The sequence below is a fragment of the Trichomycterus rosablanca genome, chromosome 4 (assembly GCF_030014385.1).
Source record: "Trichomycterus rosablanca isolate fTriRos1 chromosome 4, fTriRos1.hap1, whole genome shotgun sequence".
In the NCBI taxonomy this organism is placed as follows: Eukaryota; Metazoa; Chordata; class Actinopteri; order Siluriformes; family Trichomycteridae; genus Trichomycterus; species Trichomycterus rosablanca.
In genome coordinates this window covers 12504293-12526688 of record NC_085991.1, presented here as the reverse complement: position 1 = coordinate 12526688, position 22396 = coordinate 12504293, and the positions used below count along the sequence as shown (strand labels likewise).

Here is a 22396-nt window from a genome sequence, read left to right as displayed (position 1 = left end):
GCATATTGCATTTAAAAGATTCAGGTGATCCTCAAACTAGTTTAGAATATGTATTTTTTTTATAGTAGTAGTAAGTAAACCCTCAGTCTTGAACACCCCTGCCCTTCAGTCTTCCTGCTTAAAACAGCTCAACTCAGATAAAAGCTTGGTACTGATCTGGTTAGTTGAAGTGTCAGAGAAGTGTCTGAAGTGGTCAGAAAATAGTGCAGTACATGGGATTTCAGGTCCAGGGATCAGACCCCAAACTGATCTAAGATTAAAATGACGATTTACATAGTTTAATTTAAGAACAGTAATCATGCTATTAATGTAACATTAGTGCTGCCTGCATTCTAGCACCAAGTGAGGCGAAGACGCTCCAAGGAAAACAGTGAGCACAGAAAACATCAGAGTTTTTTCTATTATATTCAGCAAGCAGGGCAGAGACTAAATGTTTGCAAGACAACATTCATGTCAGTCTAACAGCTGACAAACAGTCGCCTTCAGGTATGATAGACTATATAAGCTTTATATTGTACATTTAATGTTCCTATTAGTAACAATAGGTAATTATATAGATATTATGTTCCTAGTTTATTGTTTGGACAGGTTATTCAGGAAAAGTTGCACAAATGTGAGTTAGGGCAAAATGAAGGACTTGAGTCAGACCAGGCTACTGAGGCTAGGTTTCCTTTAGAAGATGGACGAGGCAAACATAAGAATAGGTAATGCACCTTTTACTTGCCATTGTGAGTGTATACATTGTAGTGTGCAAAAAAACTGGCACAGATGCAAAAGTGGCAGTCATAGGCTTCTGGTTAAGGAACGAGCCTTGCGACCTGAAGGTCCCCGGTTCGATTCCTGGTCCCGCCAATGATACAGCTGAAGTGCCCTTGGAAAAGGCACCTAACCCCTACTGCTCCCCAGGCGCTGTGGACAGGCCTGCCCACCGCTCTGGGCATGTGTGCTCACTAGTGTATGTTTATGTGTGTGTGTGTGTGTGTTTCACTGCACGGATGGGTTAAATGCTGAGGACAAATTCCTCTGTTTGTAAGCACAGTAGACAAATAGATCACAATCGATCACCTTAAAATACATAGGCTGGTGGTGGCTCCATAATGGTATGGGGTTTGTTTAGCTGGCACCCTGGTACATCTACAAATATCTCTGACAGGTGAACAGTATATGTGTGCCTTTCTGATGAGTTACATCCGTTCATGTCCTGCATTCATTCATATGGGTCTGGCCTTTTTCTAAAAGGACAATGCGCCGACAAGCACATCTAGAACGGCAAATTATGGTTAGAGGAACACTCATCTGAGTTTGGGATTTTGCCATTCCCACCTAAGGGATACCATGCAACGTGCTGTGGTGCAGAATTGTGGACCATTCTGCAGAACGTATGGTGTTCATTGCCTACAGACTATTTCCACAAGCTCGTGGAGTCCATGCTCTGTGGGAGACCTCCCAAGTATTAGGCTGGTGTACCATTTTTTTTTGCTACTTCAGTGTGTATACTGAGTTGCCAGGTTATTATGTACACCTTCCTTCTACGCTCTCTGGCCATTTTATCAGATATTATTTGAGTGGGGTTTAGCTCCACCAATAACAACTCACCTTGCTGATGTACAGTTATAGCATTAATAAGGGATTAATAAAGTATCTATCTGTCTGTCTGTCTGTCTGTCTGTCTGTCTAACTATCTATTTAGTCTACTTATATTCATTTGCAATATGCATTTCAGCTGATGATCCCTGGAGTGTGCAGACAGAGCCATAGACAGTATGAAGGGTGGAAGACATGGGCAGTCACTAAATCAAAACGAGGAGCTAGGCCTCAAGCACCAGTTTTCAGCAGACACTATCCAAGGGCATATGAGAGTTCATTGCCAATCAAGAATGAGAAGCACCAGGACCTCATGACAATGCTGGACTACTTACCAACTTCTGCTCGATCTTTTTATGAATCTCTGGAATGTGAATAATAATCAGATTGATCTAAATTTTACTTAATATTACATTGTTTAATATTAGTTATGTTTCATGGGGGTTTTAGTGGGGGTGTTTTATGTATTGTTTATGTAATGTAAAAATCCTAAATTAAATATAGATTATACAGTATAGAGTTCTATTAAAAAGTTAATCATCTACAGAAATCACACTTAAAACTGACTGTATATGCATTATATGTCATATACAGTGTATCACAAAAGTGAGTACACCCCTCACATTTCTGCAGATATTTAAGTATATCTTTTCATGGGACAACACTGACAAAATGACACTTTGACACAATGAAAAGTAGTCTGTGTGCAGCTTATATAACAGTGTAAATTTATTCTTCCCTCAAAATAACTCAATATACAGCCATTAATGTCTAAACCACCGGCAACAAAAGTGAGTACACCCCTAAGAGACTACACCCCTAAATGTCCAAATTGAGCACTGCTTGTCATTTTCCCTCCAAAATGTCATGTGATTTGTTAGTGTTACTAGGTCTCAGGTGTGCATAGGGAGCAGGTGTGTTCAATTTAGTAGTACAGCTCTCACACTCTCTCATACTGGTCACTGAAAGTTCCAACATGGCACCTCATGGCAAAGAACTCTCTGAGGATCTTAAAAGACGAATTGTTGCGCTACATGAAGATGGCCAAGGCTACAAGAAGATTGCCAACACCCTGAAACTGAGCTGCAGCACAGTGGCCAAGATCATCCAGCATTTTAAAAGAGCAGGGTCCACTCAGAACAGACCTCGCGTTGGTCGTCCAAAGAAGCTGAGTGCACGTGCTCAGCGTCACATCCAACTGCTGTCTTTGAAAGATAGGCGCAGGAGTGCTGTCAGCATTGCTGCAGAGATTAAAAAGGTGGGGGGTCAGCCTGTCAGTGCTCGGACCATACGCCGCACACTACATCAAATTGGTCTGCATGGCTGTCATCCCAGAAGGAAGCCTCTTCTGAAGTCTCTACACAAGAAAGCCCGCAAACAGTTTGCTGAAGACATGTCAACAAAGGACATGGATTACTGGAACCATGTCCTATGGTCTGATGAGACCAAGATTAATTTGTTTGGTTCAGATGGTCTCAAGCATGTGTGGCGGCAATCAGGTGAGGAGTACAAAGATAAGTGTGTCATGCCTACAGTCAAGCATGGTGGTGGGAATGCCATGGTCTGGGGCTGCATGAGTGCAGCAGGTGTTGGGGAGTTACAATTCATTGAGGGACACATGAACTCCAATATGTACTGTGAAATACTGAAGCAGAGCATGATCCCCTCCCTCCGGAAACTGGGTCGCAGGGCAGTGTTCCAGCATGATAATGACCCCAAACACACCTCTAAGACGACCACTGCTTTATTGAAGAGGCTGAGGGTAAAGGTGATGGACTGGCCAAGCATGTCTCCAGACCTAAACCCAATAGAACATCTTTGGGGCATCCTCAAGCGGAAGGTGGAGGAGCGCAAAGTCTCGAATATCCGCCAGCTCCGTGATGTCGTCATGGAGGAGTGGAAAAGCATTCCAGTGGCAACCTGTGAAGCTCTGGTAAACTCCATGCCCAGGAGAGTTAAGGCAGTTTTGGGAAATAATGGTGGCCACACAAAATATTGACACTTCAGGAACTTTCACTAAGGGGTGTACTCACTTTTGTTGCCGGTGGTTTAGACATTAATGGCTGTATATTGAGTTATTTTGAGGGAAGAATAAATTTACACTGTTATATAAGCTGCACACAGACTACTTTTCATTGTGTCAAAGTGTCATTTTGTCAGTGTTGACCCATGAAAAGATATACTTAAATATCTGCAGAAATGTGAGGGGTGTACTCACTTTTGTGATACACTGTATAAAAGATTAATGGTTAATTAAATGCAAAGAATAAAGGTTAGAACTAATATATTTGTTAATGTCACATATACTGTTTTTCCATGAATTGACTTTGGCAGTGGAGATAAACTGTTCTTCAACATTCTATAAAATAAAACCAATAATATAAAGCATTATTATAAGCGTTATTTCTAATCACCTTCATGAATGAATAAATGCAAGTCTGCATAAAGCACATTTTAGTTTTTTAATGTAAAAAAAGTTGTCCACAGGAAAAAAAAAGAAAAAAAAATATTTCTCCTTAACAGGACAAATGGTTGATATACAGTGGGGGAAATAAGTATTTGATCCCCTGCTGATTTTGTAAGTTTACCCCTTTACAAAGACTTGAACAGTCTATAATTTTTATGGAAGGTTTATTTTAACAGAGAGAGACAGAATATCAACAAAAAATCCAGAAAAAAAACATTAAATAAAAGTTATAAATTAATTTGTATTTAATTAAGGGAAATAAGTATTTGATCCCATACCAACCAGCAAGAATTCTGACCCCCACAGACCGGTTATGTGCCCATGAGGCACACAAATTAGTCCTGTCCCTGTAGAAAAGACTCCTGTCACAGAATCAGTTTCTTCTGTTCAAATCTCTCGACCACCATGGGAAAGACCAAAGAGCTATCAAAGGACGTCAGGGACAAGATTGTAGACCTGCACAAGGCTGGAATGGGCTACAAGACCATCAGCAAGAAGCTTGGTGAGAAAAAAACCACTTTTGGTGCGATAATTCGAAAATGGAAGAAATACAAGATCACAGTCAATCACCCTCACTCTGGAGCTCCATGCAAGATCTCACCTCGTGGGGTAAGAATGATTCTGAGAAAGGTAAGGTCAGCCCAGAATTACACGGGAGGAGCTTGTCAATGATCTCAAGGGAGCTGGGAGCAGAGAAATGCTGGATATGACCCAAGAACACCATCCCCACCGGGCTTTTTTTTTGCCTCCAAACACGGTGAGTGGAGTTGATGCCAAAGAGCTCAATTTTGGTCTCATCTGACCATATCACATTCTCCCAAACTTTCTCTTAATCATTCAGGTGTTCATTGGCAAACTTCAGACGGGCCTGTACATGAGCCTTCTTGAGCAAAGGGACTTTGCGGGCACTGCAGGATCTCAATCCATTACGGCGAAGTGTGTTACTAATGGTTTTCTTGGTGACTGTGCTCCCAGCTCCTTGAGATCATTGACAAGCTCCTCCCGTGTAATTCTTGACTGACCTCACCTTTCTCAGAATCATTCTTACCCCACCAGGTGAGATGTTGCATGGAGCTCCAGAGTGAGGGCGATTGACTGTGATCTTGTATTTCTTCCATTTTCAAATTATCGCACCAACAGTGGTCTCTTTCTCACCAAGCTTCTTGCTGATGGTCTTGTAGCCCATTCCAGCCTTGTGCAGGTCTACAATCTTGTCCCTGACGTCCCTTGATAGCTCTTTGGTCTTGCCCATGGTGGTCGAGAGATTTGAACAGAAGAAACTGATTCTGTAACAGGAGTCTTTTATACAGGGACAGGACTAATTTGTGTGCCTTTTGTGCACATAACCGTCTGACAGGTCTGTGGGGGTCAGAATTCTTGCTGGTTGGTAGGGGATCAAATACTTATTTCCCTTAATTAAATACAAATTAATTTATAACTTTTATTTAATGTTTTTTTGTTTAATGTTTTTTTTGTTGATATTCTGTATCTCTCTGTTAAAATAAACCTTCCATAAAAATTATAGACTGTTCAAGTCTTTGTAAGGGGGTAAACTTACAAAATCAGCAGGGGATCAAATACTTATTTCCCCCACTGTATGGTTTTTCGTTGGAAGGGCTCAAATATTGATTCCATGTCTGACACAACAAAATAAATTTCACGTCTCAACAGTATGGTAACAATTTTGCTGAACACTGGCATTTCATCAACAACATTAGTGCAAACAACAAGACCAGTGCGATACTCAGTACCACTACATTTTACCCAACTAGTTTGACTTATTTCCAAGGACAGATCAAGCTGAAAATAGTCTGAAACCAATTCATTGTTTTCAATTTCATTCAACTCTACAGTTCTCACAGATCCAATGCCTTTGAATGCTATTTGGTGTTTTAGTGCAAGAGACTTTGTCAGATTCTTAAAATTTAAATTGGGTTAATGAGGGCTCATCCAGGATTTGAACCCAGGATCTCTTGCACCCTAAGCGAGAAGCATACCCCTAGACCAAAGAGCCAGCCAGGACAGATGCCAGGGCATTTCTTTGACCTCTGTAGCTTAGCGTCAAAACCATGTTGACTGGTTGCACTGGGAAGTGTATTCATGACAAAACAAAATTCAATGCAGAGCTTCATTAAAGCATTTCTAACAGTTTAAGCATGAGGTGTCATTAAAGACTCGCTTTGTCAGATTAAAAGACTTGGAAGCATTTGACAGGAGCTGTGTGCAGTCCCACTGACTTTATGCTTCACACTGTTTACGTTATGTATCATGTTTATCCACCCAAACTGTACAATACAAACGTTGTGATGCTGTCTTTAATCGGTTAGTTATACAAGAGATTTTGCAACATTTACATTACCATGATATTTTATCTTGTCGTGATGACTTCATGCTCCTTGCTGTTTGGATTTCGTAACATTTTCAATGCTTTGAATTTGCCCAAAGATTCTAAAATCTGTAGAAGAAAAAAAAAAAGCATTAAGCTGACTGGAAGAATTGTTATGAAAGGTATTTACATCCACATCCAAGCTTACCAACTTCTACCAGTGTATCAGCATGTCATTTCTGTTTGATCATTAGATTTTAACGGGACACTTGATAAGTTTTTTGTATAGTTCAATGACATATTAGACTAAACAAGGGCTCGTCCGGGATTTGAACCCGGGACCTCTCGCACCCAAAGCGAGAATCATACCCCTAGACCAACGAGCCAGCAGGAACAAGAGTCTTTGACTGACCTTCAACACTATGTTGTCTGGTTGAGCTGGTAAGTGTGGTCGGTGCTTGCATTACAAAACTATCAAAACCTCCAGTATCAGTACATAGACTGGTTATAACCTCTTTTAAAGAGTTAAAACATGAACAATATTTAAAGGCTCCAAATAGTAAAAACATCTTTTAATTAGTCAACTGTCAGGACTAGGAAGCATTTGAAAGCTTTGTGCTGTTTTCATAAAGTACCTTTGTAACCCCATGTAATTAGGCAGGTTTTACATGTTTACTAACTTAATGCCACCTTTGATTTCTAATGGACTCCTTGCACTCATGGCTAGGACGCATTTCCATTTTCAAATAATGCAGCTTGGATGTTTTCGGTTGTATTGTTTACATTATCCGGAATACGCAAAACCTTAAATTTTTTGCTAGTGTGAGATTAAAATGAGTGTCCGGAGTAAAGTTTTCAAGTTGGAACAGCTCAAGAAATATTCAGAGCACTGTTGTGTTCCTCTTTGCTCAGCGTCAGCGAAGTTTAATGGAAGTTTAAGTTTTCATAGCTTCCCAGCTCAGAGAGACCTCAGGAGGCAGTGGCTAATAAACATCTGTCGGGACCACTTTACTATTTCGCCTCATACGAAGGTCTGTAGCAGAGATTTCTTACCAGACCACTTGGTTGAACCAAAAATCCCAGGTCAATAGGCTGCAATGTTTTCAAAGCAGACCAAAGTAATTCAAGAGAGCTTTTAAAAGTGCAGGCGAATCCCATCCTCGTGGAGGTGAAAGTACTTTAACGGACATAAGAGTAGTAGTTTAGATCGTCTGTGTTGCCTCTTTCCACCCGTTTTCAGGCCAATCCAGCCCTCTGAATCTCCTCCTGCCACACTTGATTACAAATGACTCACCTGCAATCAGACCAGAAGAGCATTCCTCATAGCTTGACCAGACGAGGTGGCCGAGTGGTTAAGGCGATGGACTGCTAATCCGTTGTGCTCTGCACGCGTGGGTTCGAATCCCATCCTCATAGGAAACAATACCATTTAAACTCTTAATGCATGCTCAGTAATCCAGCTCCACAAATCCACAAGTGAAGACTGTTAAAAAATGTGTGGTTACTATCTGTATGTCATTAACATTGTTCAATGTTTAAAGGCTTGGTTTTCAATGAGGATATGATTCGAACCCATATGTGCAGAGCACAATGGATTAGCAGTCCATCGCCTTAACCACCACGTCAGAACATGCTCTACCTCCATGAAGTAAGCCAAAAACACAATTGCATTAAAAAAAAGCATGTATAAGATGTGCTGTTTCTCTCTGGTGTTACAGTTGTATTTTATGTGAGTAGTACCAATATGTTGTAAAAGTGAGAGCTTTATTATCAGAGCTGACAGCAAGAATTTCAGGGGTTTTGATCAATGTTTAAAGGTCTGATTTCCAAAACCACACATGCAGAGCACAACGGATTAGCAGTCCATTGCCTTAACCACTCAGCCACCTCGTCTCAACCTGCCTAGAAAAATGTGTTTCTGGGCCGATTGGTCTGATTGATCAACCCAGACGGCTTGAACAGCTACATTGCCTTTTAAGAACTATCTGGGTGTTTACCAGAATGTGCACGCACACTGCATTAGTGAATTATCTGTTAACAGTCAGTTTTAAAGAGAACTAAAATAAAATGAGCTTTCTGCTCTTCAGTCTTTTACAAATCTACAAAATCTACATTGATCAATCAGACCAATCAGACCAGAAACAAGCAGGTAAAGCAAGACGAGGTGGCCGAATGGTTAAGGCGATGGACTGCTAATCCATTGTTCTCTGCACATGTGGGTTCGAAAACCAGACCATTGAACAAAACCCCTGAAACTCTTGCTTTCAGATCTGGTGCTGCTCGCAAAAAAAAGCAGAACTGTAATACCAAATACTTATTTCTGTCTTTTGACCAAGGACAGAATGGAAAACTTTGAAGCACGGTATACAAAAACACCCTGCCGTGACCCGGATTCAAACCGGGGTTGCTGGGGCCACAACGCAGAGTACTAACCACTAATACAATCACGGCATTCCAATGATCAGCCACGTCCAGCTCACGTCACCTGCTCCCTGATAGACTGCAGTCATAGTTCCAACAGAACAAGCCTCTTGAGCTACAGCAACATGGGGCAGAGGAACTAATAGGCAAAGTTTTGCTCGAGTCCTATCATAAAGACGAATTCCCATACCGGGAGTTGAACCCGGGCCGCCTGGGTGAAAACCAGGAATCCTGACCGCTAGACCATATGGAAAACTGAAGGGCTCACCATCGGCTGACACCAGCATCAGTCTCTTCTTTCCACTTTGACAAGACCTGCATTGTTGGATCTGAGGTACCAAGAATCATACACAAGGAGTTAGAAAGACAAAAAAGGCACAAGGTAACCGAGCCAGCCAGGAGTCGAACCTAGAACCTTCTGACACGTAGTCAGACACATTATCCATTGTGCCACTGGCCCCTAAGAGACTATGCTTGTGACTTTCCTGAAGCTCCGGCCTCATTTCTGTCTTTTGACCAATGAGAGAATGGAAAACTTTGAAGCACGGCATACAAAAACACCCAGCTGTGACGTGGATTCGAACCGGGGTTGCTGCGGCCACAACACAGAGTATTAACCACTATACAATCACAGCATTCCAACGATCAGCCACGTCCAGCTCACGGCAACTGCTCCCTGATAGACTGCAGTAATAGTTCCAACAGAACAAGCCTCTTGCGCTACAGCAACATGGTGCAAAGGAACTAATAGGCAAAGTTTTGCTCGAGTCCTATCATAAAGATGAATTATCATACCGGGAAGGAAGCTACGAGCTTGGCACACTTGTTTCTGGACATTTTTGCCCATTCCTCTTGGGCATGTCCTTGCAAGTTCCGTCATGTTTTTTTTTAGCTCCTTCCACAGATGTTTAATTGGATTCAGGTCTGGGCTCTGGCTCAGCCACTCAAGGACATTCACAGACTTTCTCCGAAGCCACTCCTTTGTTCTGTGAGCTTCGGGTTGTTGTCATGTTGGAAGGTAAACCTTCACCCCAGTCTGAGGTCCAGAGCGCTCTGGAGCAGGTTTTCCTCAACCAGAAAGAGCATTCCACAGAGCTTGACCAGACGAGGTGGCTGAGTGATTAAGGCGATGGACTGCTAATCCATTGTGCTCTGCACGTGTGGGTTTGAATCCCATCCTTGTCGAAAACAATACCTATTAAGGTCTTAATGCATGCTCGATAATCCAGCTCCACAAATCCACAAGTGGAGACCGTTAAACAATGTGTGGTTACTAATCTGTATGTCATTAACATTATATTAAAAGAACGGCTGTATAAGATGATCAGTTTCTATTTGGTGTTACAGTTGTGATTTTTTTGTGAGTAGTGCCAATATTTTGCACAGAGCAGAAAGCAAGAGTTTCAGGGGTTTTGTTCAATGTTTAAAGGCTTGGACTTCAATGAGGATGGGATTCTAACCCATACATGCAGAGCACAATGGATTAGCAGTTTATCGCCTTAACCACCACGTCAGAACATGCTCTACCTCCATGAAGTAAGCCAAAAACACAATTGCATTAAAAATATATAATGTAAAAATATAAGATGTGCTGTTTCTCTCTGGTGTTACAGTTGTATTTTATGTGAGTAGTAGGGGTGTAACGATACATCGTTTCACGATGCATCGCGATGCAAAAATGTAGCGATGTGCATCGTGGACATCTGCGCGATTGTACGAGTGCACGTGCGTTCTGTAATTTATTAGTGATGGGTCGGTCGCGAACAATCCGGCTCTAAGAGTCAGCTCTTTAAAATGAACGGCAGGATCCAGAGGCGATTAGTTTTTTTTCCCAGGTTTTTTTTTTTCGTTAAAGCCGCACGTGATTGGTCAAGATGCGTGGTGACGTTTGTGTGTTTCCACTGAGCAGGAGGGGCGGGGTTACATACACACACACACACGGACAGCGTGCACATGAACAGGAGGGAGTGAGAGAGAGAGAAAGAAAGAGAGCACTTGATGAAGTTTTACATTGCGCTTTACGTATGTTAGGATTTTTGGAACATAACATCATTATTAAACATAAATTCAATATGGGAAGTTTTACGGCATTTTCCAAGTTTTACGACATTCATGCCGCATGGCCCTTTGTTCAAAATGGCTCCTTGGTAGGGTCCCTCCAGATTCCTGCCGAGGGGGGGGAGGCGGAGCCTGTGCTCTTTAGCACATTTCATTGGCTCCAACAGCAGCGGCGGAGGAGGAGCCTAGACTAGTTTAAAAGAACGGCGCGCTCAGACGCCGGGGCTCTTTCTTTGGCTGTTGTTTTTCTAGATTGTAGGAGAAAGGAGCGCCGATCGGCTTAGCTCTGACTTATATTCACAGATCGTTTCTTACACTTAATGAAGTGTTTTTGAAGAGTACTTTCTGGATTCTCCGACTGCTTATTTCAGAGCCTCTCGACAAAAGATTCATCCTAACAGATGGTAGCAGAGGACGGTTCGTAGAGGCCTGAAATAGCATCAAATTGATTCAGCTGACTGAGCTAAAGACCGAGATTCCGAGGATCTTTTGTACTCAGTACAAGGCGCGCCTATACAAGGTAAACAGATGTTCTCTGTATATATTAGCTGCATTTATTATTTAGCGTATTGAGTGTGAAAGTGTCTGATTACATTACTAAAGTATCATTAGATAGTTTAAAACTGTGAATATATGCCGAAGCTAAAAATGTATGTTTCCTGATTGCTGAGTTTGAACCAGACCGGTCTAAATAAACTGTACAGGGCGCCATTGTGTTCGGCTGGGTCGGAGCCCGGGACACTATTGGAGTGAGGAAAATCCGTCTGTTTTGGTAACGGGATTCGCCTAATTCGATTGTCACATATCTTAAAAGAATCTGTCTGTTTTGGTAACGGGATTCAATTAAGAAGAGTGTTCTAAATTTTAACGAATCCGTCTGTTTTGGTAACGGGATTCGCCTAATTCGATTGTTACAAATCTTAAAAGAATCTGTCTGTTTTGGTAACGGGATTCGATTAAGAAGAGTGTTCTAAATTTTTACGAATCCGTCTGTTTTGGTAACGGGGCTCGATTAATTTGATTGTTCTAAAGTTTAACGAGCCCGTCTGTTTTGGTAACGGGGCTCGAGTAATTTGATTATTCTAAATTCTAAATTCAGTTCGAAAATAATACATCAGGAGTTTGTTTGTCAGTGTTTCTGTGTGTATTTGTCTGCGAACCGCGGGTGAAACCGTGGGTGAGCAGTTTACTTTGTCCGTAACCTTTTGTTTGTCAGCCATCTTGCCCACGTGTGGCTTTCTGTCTGTCGGTTATTTTTGCTCTGAATGCGCAGCGTGTTATTTCTGTCTGTCGGCCATTTTGGCTCTGAATGCGCAGCGTGTTATTTCTGTCTGTCGGCCATTTTGGCTCTGAATGCACAGCGTGTGGCTTTCTGTCTGTCGGCCATTTTGACTCTGGGAGGGCAGCGTGTGTCCTTTTGTTCGTCAGCGCCATTTTTGGCTCTGGGAGCGCTGCGCATGCTTTCTGTCTGTCCGCCATTTTGGCTCTGGGGGCTCTGCGCTGCTTGCCTTGTTCATCGGCCATTTTGCCTTCGCATGCCTGGGGTGTGTAAGTTGTGCAGATAATTTTATAATTTAATTTTATAATCTTAAAATAATTATGAGTTGAGGCGAAGCATATGATATGGTACCTTATTAAGTGTGTTTTAAGGTAGATAGCGTTCTTAAACTTTAAGGTTCTTAAACCAGGAAAGGGGGTACTTAGAGTAGAATTCATCCATGTGTGACATAGGACATTTTCACACATAATTAAGGAAAATCTCCTTAAATCAGGGTTGTTATAGTGAATAAGATTAACATTTTTGATTAACACAGCGCTTGTTAATCGTGTTAGAAGCTTTGCTGGATGTATTGTTGAGAGATTGTTATATTGTTTCTTTGTTTTAATGTGTGGGGCAGTGCTGGACAATAATTCGACATCAATATGTCGCAGTGGAGAATGTTTCAATAACGGTGATATGATTTTAAACAAATTCGATCAATACACATACATACAAGAAGCCAGTGCTTAGTGTTACCGCTCTGATCACACTGGTTACTGTAACAAAGTAGTTTTTAAAGCACATTTCACAGACTGTGATTTTGTTTTTGCTTGAGTATGTTTTGCATTAGTAATTGCTACATTTTGAATAACATCTGCTGCTGAGCAAAATAAAAACGCCAAAGAAATCGCGGCTGTGAAACTGCTGCAGCGAATTTTGCGACGGTGAGTCAAATCTTTTGTCTCGGTTCCTTTTGAAAAGCCGTATATTCGCATAACGGCTCCCGGAAGAGTCAATTCCTTTGTTTCAGTTTGGAGAGCCGTTTCGTGGATTCGAATCGTTTTGCGACACATCGCTAGTGGTTGTGCAGTTCGAAAAGGTTTTATGTCATTTGAAACGACACATTACACATCCCTAACCGTTTTAAATGTAGTATCAACATGTTTCTTCTATTACATTTGAATTAAAAACAACTATTGCGAGTTTTATATCCACTCCTGTTGGCATTACACCGTAGAGAACCCCTGCTGTTTACTGTGAGCACATTTTAAATGAGTTACTTTCTACTTTTTGCTTGAGTGGATTTTCAGAGTAGTAACTTTACTCGTAATTAGGTGGAGATTCATTAAGGTAATAGTACATTTGCTTGAATACACTTTTTGGTACTCTTTCCACCTCTGATTAAGACATGTGTTGATATATTGGATTATATACTGTCAAAGCTTGTGTTTATTTGAGAGTGATGTCGTGTTTTTATCTGTGTACAAATGCTGAATACAAGTAAAAGGTAAAAGCTAATATGTTACTGTTTCTAAAATATTGTGTAGTTGTAAAGAGTGAGATTTCATAGACTGTTGCAGGGTTCAGAGGTTTGCAAGTGAGGCCTTTCAATGTTGGTGTTTTTGGCGGTTTATTTTTTCCTTCTCTGGAGCTTGTGTTGTTCATATCGATATCGGAATTGTGTCGTGTCGACCGAAATTAGGAGTTGTGTCGTGATATAGATTTTGGCCATGCCATCCAGCCCTAGTGTGGGGGTTGTGGAGTTAGGAAACACGTGTCTATGTGATCCAAAAAGTTTAAGGCCTCCATTGTAGTGTTAATACTGTATGTGCTCCCCTCTGTAGTTGGTAGTGAATTGGGGGAATCTCACTGGGGTCCCTGAACGACCCTCAAGGGGCGGAGCTAAAGGGACATCACGAGTGACTGACATTATCTGCGACTCCCCATCTCTGTGTCTTTGAAAATGGAGATCTAACAGCAGGACAATTGCAGCAGGTAGTTATTAATAGGATTAAAGACACCACTCCAACAAAAGGTAGAGACGAGGAAGGTGAGAAATATAAAAAATTATTTCATAATTGGGTAACTAGGAGATTGTATCCAGTTTCAAGTGAGCCTGTTCCTCCAGCTGCACAGAGATTAAAAATCTTGGAACACCAGCAGGGAGAAGTTGGGGTGCAGCAGGAGAAATTAGATCAAGGAAGGCGACTGAAAGCATTAGCAAACAGGAGACAGCTGGTAAAGCTGCAGGATCAACTAGTTAGAACTAAGGTGGCTTTGCAACATATGAAAGTTGTGATAAGCAAGGCAGATAAAGAAATGAGCAATGGACTTGCGACTCTAGATGTTAACACACCACAACCTAAGTTACCAGTCCTTGATCCATCAGTTCATCCTCCTTCATATGAAAATGTAAGTAATATGTTGAAGGTTCTCCAGCAGATGTCGCTAGGGGATGAGAAGCATTCAGATCCTACTAAACAGGTAACTACACCTAAGGAGTTGCATCACCACAATGACCCTGACAGGTATACACATTCCACTGAACCACCTACCCAGTCTACTACAACACTCAGACATGATGTTGCTCCACCCACACATCACCGTCCGGAAGCCCAAGAGACTACTATGGTAGTGACCGGAGGACAGTTAGCCATACACTTACTGACACAAAACTGTATTGCAATTACATGAGACATACACCTAGGTATTTATAGCTAATAGTGGAGTATAGGGATTTTGATTTTTAGTACACTTAGGAGCTACCCACTAAGGTATTCAGGAAAACATAGTTTGATGTTTGACTATTAGTGCTACAAAAACATACTTATACTGAATGTTTTTCTATTCATATTATAATAATAGAGAGTCTTGGCATCAGTTCCCTATAAATCTTATGAGGTGTGATCATTTGTTTGCCTCTTGAATTAAATTGGAAATAATGCCTGAAGGTACCACTATTGCTGTAAAAGACAGGGACTCTGATCCCTTCTGGATTTGTGCAGGATTTTCTTTCTGTCTTTGTCTGCTACAGAAATATCCGTAGTTATACTAAGTGATCTTGAGGGTTATACTTATCTAACTCGGTTAGTGCCAAATTATGTTCTATAACTGAAAGGAAAACATCTCACGTATCAAGTTAATGATTGTATAAATACTACAGTGTACTTCTAAAATTGAACATTATTATCAAATGCTGTAATGTACTTAATCCTACCACTTTTTACTAATTGCAGGAGATGGTGAACATCATGACTGTATTACTCTATCTATTTTTTCTGGGCCTGATAGGAATCCTGAATTGGAAATGTTTGTGAAAGGATTTGCATCCAGAGATGCTTCAACAGACAGGAAACAAGTGGGCTTAGTTAAAATTTTAGCAAATGATACTTTGTGTCATTGTCCCTCCTATTCAATTTATTGGCTTAAATTGTTGAACTACATGCTTTAATAACAGCCTCTAGACTGGCTGAAAGCAAAACTGCTTACATGTTTATGAACTAAACTTTCACATATGGAATCGAACAATTGGTTGTATTTGGTGGGAGAGTGTCTTGTTTTGACTAATTTAAATTTGGAAATCGCCCACCATACCTTGTTGCACAACTTGTGGGTGCAATTCTGCTGCCCAAACAGAGAGCCATTTTGTAAATTGTGCATATTCTAAAGTTTTGTTCCAATTTTACAGGACAATGCCAGAGGTGACACTGCCGACAAAGCTGTTGTACACCTTCCACTGCTCACTAACGACATTATTTGTTTACAGGTCCAGCTAACACCAGACTTTGATTGAACTAACTTTAAAATTCTGTGCTTTCCAACAGGATAAACACATTTAGAAGGTTCTGATTGTGTGTCTCCTGATGTTTGGAGATGTCCAGTGGGCAAACCATGTCTTACTAAAATACTATACCATACCAAATTGACCCATGAGTAGAACCATGTGTCAAACAGGGGGGACACAATAAAACAATCTATGCAAATCTAGATAATAAAAACCTGCCAAATGCAACAAGGGCTCCTAGTGAAGGACATCCTGTCTCTAATCTTTTGAACTGAGACAACATTGTGTCTATTACCCAGCTACTGGAGGAGCTGTGAAGAGGGAAATCGGCACCAAACACTGAAAATAATAATTCTCATACAGATGAGCATGAGATAAACATAAAAAAAATTGCCTTTAGGCCGTTTGAAATTCTGTTTGGACAACTCTACAAAGACATGGATTGAAAATATTTAATGGACAAAATTCTAATTGGACACAGGCAAAAATGCAGATTTAATGCTTGGTTGCCGTCAATTTTTTAATTATTTTTGTTTCAGTTGCCCACATCTGGTGGAAAAAGGTTAAGAGGGGTCGGTCTCTGCATATGCGGAGTCTCCACACTGATCTCGTTTAGGTTTATTTAATGTTTTATCTTCAAGATTTGATTGTAAAATTTGAAAAAAGGGGGGAGTATAATGGCAGGAATGAGAGTTTATGTTTAAATATGGCAGGAGTACTATGGCAGGAATAAGAATTTATGTTTAATATGCTGCTTTGTGTATTAAATCCTGTGATACATTGTGCTGGGGCAGCTGGACTGGCAGACCTACGGATATGCATGCAGATTCAGGGACGCCTGGTGAAGGTAATCTTCAGCCTTACCTCCTGTTTAGAGAAAAGGGAGTTGTAGCAATCTGTAGTATCTCTCAGCGCTGCTGCTTGCTTGGACTCAGGTGAGATTAACCTTTTGCGACCCTGCGGTCACATATGAGGACATTACATTTTGGTTTTGTTATGCCTTATTCCTTGACCTGCTAAACTTCGATCGATTGTCCCCATTAGTGGACACTTTTGTCTGCCAGCTAGTGGTAGCAAAAGTACTAGAACACTAATAAAGTTTGTTTGTTTCTTTATTAAGATTTTGACATTATGTTTTGCACTTTGGTTGCATTTATGACGGAAGCGGTGGTTGCTCATTGCACAAGATTCAGGTTATATCAGGCACAGTCGTGGACGGTTCAGTGTCTCCGGTTCGCCTCGCTTGCATGTCTTTGGACTGTGGAAGGAAACCGGAGCACCCGGGGGAAACCCGCACGACAACATGCGGGCTCCGCGGAGGGGGGACTGGCTGCCCCATCTGGGGATCGGGCCCGGGACCTTCTTGCTGTGACAGTGTGCGACGGTACTACCCACTGAGCCACCGTGTCGCCCAACTAATAAGGTTAAAAACAAAAGGAATAGGAAAAATGCATTGAAAAAATCAAAGCTCGGGTCTCAGGAGATTAAATATAATTGCTTACACGGACTCCGGTAAGATTCAATTTAATTGGTAATATTTTTGGAAATTGTTAATTGGCAATTGTTAATATTTGATGCTTGTGTTGTATCCGATGAATCTTTTCTAGCTAATTGATCAGGTCAACTCACTCATTTTATAATTAAGAGGTTTATTGAAAAGTTACAAAGAAATCAGCTCTCCCCAGGCTCTCAGGCTGCAGCGTTTTGAGTCTTCACCCCTCGGGGAAAGTTGAAGCACAGACCCCGACCTGTGCATGCAAAAGGTTTTTTATACCCCTTGTCAAGACCTTATGCTCGTAAAGTGACACGTATCCCTAGTCACCAACCTGTCCTAACCATTTTTCCCTCCTGGCTTTTATCTGGTTTATGGTTTTACCACATTTATTGGGGTGAGTGTGTGAGCCCAGCTGGGCGCAGCTGCACAGCTGGGGGCAGCAGTTATGGAGAGCAGGATTTGATTTATTAGCCACAATTGTGCTAAGGTTTTAGTATTCTTTATTGTTGGCTGGAGACTTAAGAACTTACACAGTGAGGTGTAAGTTGGATTTACATAGAGAGTTGTAAATCGGGAGAATAAACAAGAGGCTTATTCGGAATAAACAAGAGGTTTATTTAGAATAAATAGGTGGTTTATTCAGGGAAGAAAATTGGGCCCTTCGAAGTTTTTTGACCAAGGTTTTAGCGTGGGAAACCTGGTGCGGACAGATGGGTTTGTAATGTTGTGAATAATGCACTACCCTCTCAGAAGGAGAGGACAAGTTGCATCCAACTAATAAACAATACAAAAACCAACTATACGTAGATATATGAAAATTGAGGATTGGTGACTGGATTGAAGAATTTATTGGATTTATGTTTTGTATGTGTCTATGTGTTGTATGAGACAATGTATGTGTTTGTTGAAATAAGAAGGGGGTGGAAGGTATTGTTTGTGTTGTACTTGTGTGTCTTTGTTCTAAGTGTTACACATAAACAATTTTTTAATAATCTGTCCAGGTGAACTTAAGCAGTAGAATGGAAAGTAAGAAGTAATTTGGAATGGAAAGTAAAAAGTAAGTTGGAATGGAAAGTAAAAAGTAAGTTGGAATGGAAAGTAAAAAGTAAGTTGGAATGGAAAGTAAAAAGTAAGTTAGAATGGAAGGAATTGTGTAAAGTGGAATTGAGTTGTCTTAAGGGACAAAGTAGTTTGGCAGTTCGACAATACGACTGCAGCAGGTTGGAACAAGTCCAGACAGTATTGTTGTACTGTGGGGATTGATGGCGGTGTTATGTTTAGAAAATAAAGGAATGACCAAGACAGGGACAAGGAGATCGTCTGTAGATAAGGAAGAGATGATGGTAATAGTCAAATCAGAGATGGCATGGAGGGACCAATTGACTATAGAAACAGGTTATGATGACACAAATACCTGACTGGAATGGGTCAAGTACTCAGTATCTTCAGTGAAGATAGATAACTGCTTTGTTTGCGCAGCTGCAAAACCTAATTTGGCCACACATCCAGTAACTTCAGGAAATTGGACATGCCTACTCTCATTGTTCAATGAGATTGAGCCAGTAGGGTGTGAGAATTTATCCATGTCTCACCCACTAACTCAGGAACCAACCCCAACCAACATCAAAGCCTATAAAGGCAATTACACCTGTTTCAGGAGCAACAAACCAGGACCGATAAAAAGGGGACATTTTTCAGAAGGATGGTGTAAGGAAACCATTATCTTGGATAGTGATGGGAATTATACAGGCAGCCAGCTGAATGCACAAAAATTCAGTGGGGCGGATTTAGTATGGTTGTGTGGAGATATGAGAATCCGGCGAAGGTTGCATGGGAATTGGTCTGGGGAGTGTGCGTTGGTCTTTCTGATTATGCCTTTCAGAATTTACAAGCAGCACGGAGTGGAGGATGCCGCGGACGTCCTGACCAATCACCACAGCCATCGAAGAGACACCCGAGAGGTCAAACCTGGAGGATCCTTCGACAAGACCGTGTGGATTGATGGTATAGGGGTCCCAAGGGGGGTCCCAGATGAATTTAAGGCTAGGAACCAGATTGCTGCAGGGTTTGAAAGTGCACTCTTTTGGTGGGTAACTATCAATAAGAATGTAGACTGGATAAACTATCTCTATTACAATCAGCAGAGATTTGTTAATTTCAGTGTTCAGGCCATTGAGGGACTGAGAGACCAGCTAGACCAGACTTCACTTATGACCATACAGAATAGAATGGCATTAGACATGTTGTTAGCAGAGAAAGGTGGAGTTTGCCAGATTGTGGGGTCATCGTGTTGCACCTTCATCCCTAATAATACTGCACCCGATGGTAGTGTGACACGAGCTTTGGAAGGATTGAGGGCTTTGTCACGAGAATGGAAGGAAAATTCAGGGATAGACAATGAATGGGTCAAGTGGCTAGAAGGGATATTTGGACCATGGGAGGGAGTTATTGCGAGTTTGGTGATGTCAGCATGCGTGGGAACGGCAATTTTAGTGGTATGTGGTTGTTGTGTCCCGTGTATCAGGGTGTTAATGGGAAGATTTGTAATAGATATAGTGAGTAGAGGAAGCAGAGGGGGGCAGGATCCACCAGTCATTCAGATGATGTTGGCCGATTTGTCTAAATATCATATAGATGATGAGGTGGAGGATACCCTTGAAGGTGTGCCGGAAGACCCACTTCGGGCGGCATAAGTGCTACTAACTCTGCTTAATTAAAGGTAAAACCGACCAGACAAGACGAGGAGAGAGGACCAGCACTACTGATCATACACCGTGATGAAGGAAGGAGACTTGGAAGGACTGGCAGAGGCAGACTCCGTGGGAACTGGAAGACCCACTCCAAGGGACAGAAGTGCCACCAACTGGACCTGCCTACAGGGAACAAAGCACAGCAGGAAAGCCCGACAAAACCGACTATGTGGAAGAAGAGTCCAGTGGAGTCAACGGAACGGAACAAGAAGATGGGTGAGGATTTAGTTAGACTAGGAGAGAAAAACATAAACATATAGTTCGCAGACACATAGACCATCTTTGAAAACACTAGTTAAGTGCAACACACATAGCTTAGCTACAAAACGTAAGGGGTTAGCTCAGGATTGTTTACAATGTATATATGTTTGGTACTCTGCTATTTGTTAGGAGGGATATTCTCTGTGTTTCGTTGTTTAAAAGTTTGTGCCGCTGGAAGCAGGTAAGACCGACAGGGGAGAATCCATAAGACAGTAGGAGTCATGCAGAGACACAGGAGCTATGGGCCCCTTCTGAATATCTGCAGCTCCGTCTGGTGGAGGACAACCTGAACGGACTTCCTGTAGAAGCCACGCACCCATTGTTTTTATTTTATTTTTCTCGTTTTTGATTTCCTATTTTTAAATTGCTTTATTTTGTTTTCCTATTCTTATTTTATTTTCTATTTTTTGTTTGTTTGTTTGTTTGGTTTAAGGGTAGGAGCTGTTGCGATAGGTACGGTTCCTTTAGTTTAACTGGTAGCCTTTTATTTTTTAGATACCTTTTATTGTAAAAATTCAGCCCAGTGGCCATGTAGTCAGAAGGGGTTAAATTGGGGGCTATCCTGACAGCTATCCTTTTCTACTGGAATCTAGAAACACCTAACCTATAGTTAAAAGTTAATGTGAAAGCATTAAGATGCTTTCAAGGGGGGTTGTTAGGATTTTTGGAACATAACATCATTATTAAACATAAATTCAATATGGGAAGTTTTACGGCATTTTCCAAGTTTTACGACATTCATGCCGCATGGCCCTTTGTTCAAAATGGCTCCTACCATGCTCCCTTGGTAGGGTCCCTCCAGATTCCTGCCGAGGGGGGGGAGGCGGAGCCTGTGCTCTTTAGCACATTTCATTGGCTCCAACAGCAGCGGCGGAGGAGGAGCCTAGACTAGTTTAAAAGAACGGCGCGCTCAGACGCCGGGGCTCTTTCTTTGGCTGTTGTTTTTCTAGATTGCAGGAGAAAGGAGCGCCGATCGGCTTAGCTCTGACTTATATTCACAGATCGTTTCTTACACTTAATAAAGTGTTTTTGAAGAGTACTTTCTGGATTCTCCGACTGCTTATTTCAGAGCCTCTCGACAAAAAGATTCGTCCTAACACGTAGCCAGACATTACACGCTGGAAAGGTGAGGAAAATGAGTGACAGGAAACAGTAAAGTTTGGACACGAGGAACCACTTTAACAGAGAAGTTCAGACCCACTGAGACCCACATCTTCTACATGTCACTGTGTAATGTAGCAACATCTGTCCCCTCAGAGAGAATCTTTTCTAAAACAGGTCAGATCATAACAGAAAGGAGAAACAGGATCAACCCCTCAAAGATGAGCTCGGTTTTTCTGAATGCCAATCTTCACTAAATACTTACAAATACTGTCACCTGGATGCTGCTTTTTCTTTTGCACATTTTCATTTATATTTTGTTGAGTGATGCTTTGTTGAAGTGTTCTTTCACTCTAGATGCAAATTTACAAGTAATATACACAATCAGACCTTTTGGTCTAATTGAGATGGGTCTTTGTTTTTGTATTTTATAATTTATTGTTATAGCACTCTGTTCCATGTTGAGTATATAAATAAATCCATTTAAATAATAAACATTTGATACAATGTTTTTTTTTTACATTAGTAATTCATTTTACATGTAATTTGTTAATACATTAGTTCAAGCAACAAAGAACATTTGTTTAAAGACTCAGCTCAGCTCAATGAACTTGTTTGATTACTTTGATTTTCAATTTAAGATGGCAATTAACTTAAATTTGGTAAACCTGTTAGGTTACAGCAGACCTGGGCATTGTACGGCCCGCGGGCCACATCCGGCCCGCGAGACATCCCCAACCGGCCCGCATGAGGTTCGTGGCAATTAAAAATTAGACGTAAATAAATGTACATCAAACATGCAATATAACAGGATTGATTTTGACGGGAGCGCTGTGTCTTTAAATATCCGTTTCGTTTTACGTGTGTGAGAGTGTATCAGTTCACCGT

At 41.3% G+C, this 22396-nt stretch overlaps 4 non-coding genes across 4 annotated transcripts; 2 read left to right on the top strand and 2 right to left on the bottom strand.

Annotated features, from left to right (window-relative positions):
* Nucleotides 1-6691: 6691 nt before the first annotated feature.
* On the bottom strand, nt 6692-6763 carry trnap-ugg (transfer RNA proline (anticodon UGG)). The gene has a single exon. It is a non-coding gene; the product is annotated as a tRNA-Pro (tRNA).
* Nucleotides 6764-7711: 948 nt separating this feature from the next.
* trnas-gcu (transfer RNA serine (anticodon GCU)) lies at nt 7712-7799 on the top strand. The gene has a single exon. It is a non-coding gene; the product is annotated as a tRNA-Ser (tRNA).
* A 1180-nt stretch (nt 7800-8979) lies between these two features.
* trnae-uuc (transfer RNA glutamic acid (anticodon UUC)) lies at nt 8980-9051 on the bottom strand. Its single transcript has one exon. It is a non-coding gene; the product is annotated as a tRNA-Glu (tRNA).
* An 850-nt stretch (nt 9052-9901) lies between these two features.
* trnas-gcu (transfer RNA serine (anticodon GCU)) lies at nt 9902-9983 on the top strand. Its single transcript has one exon. It is a non-coding gene; the product is annotated as a tRNA-Ser (tRNA).
* Nucleotides 9984-22396: the final 12413 nt, after the last annotated feature.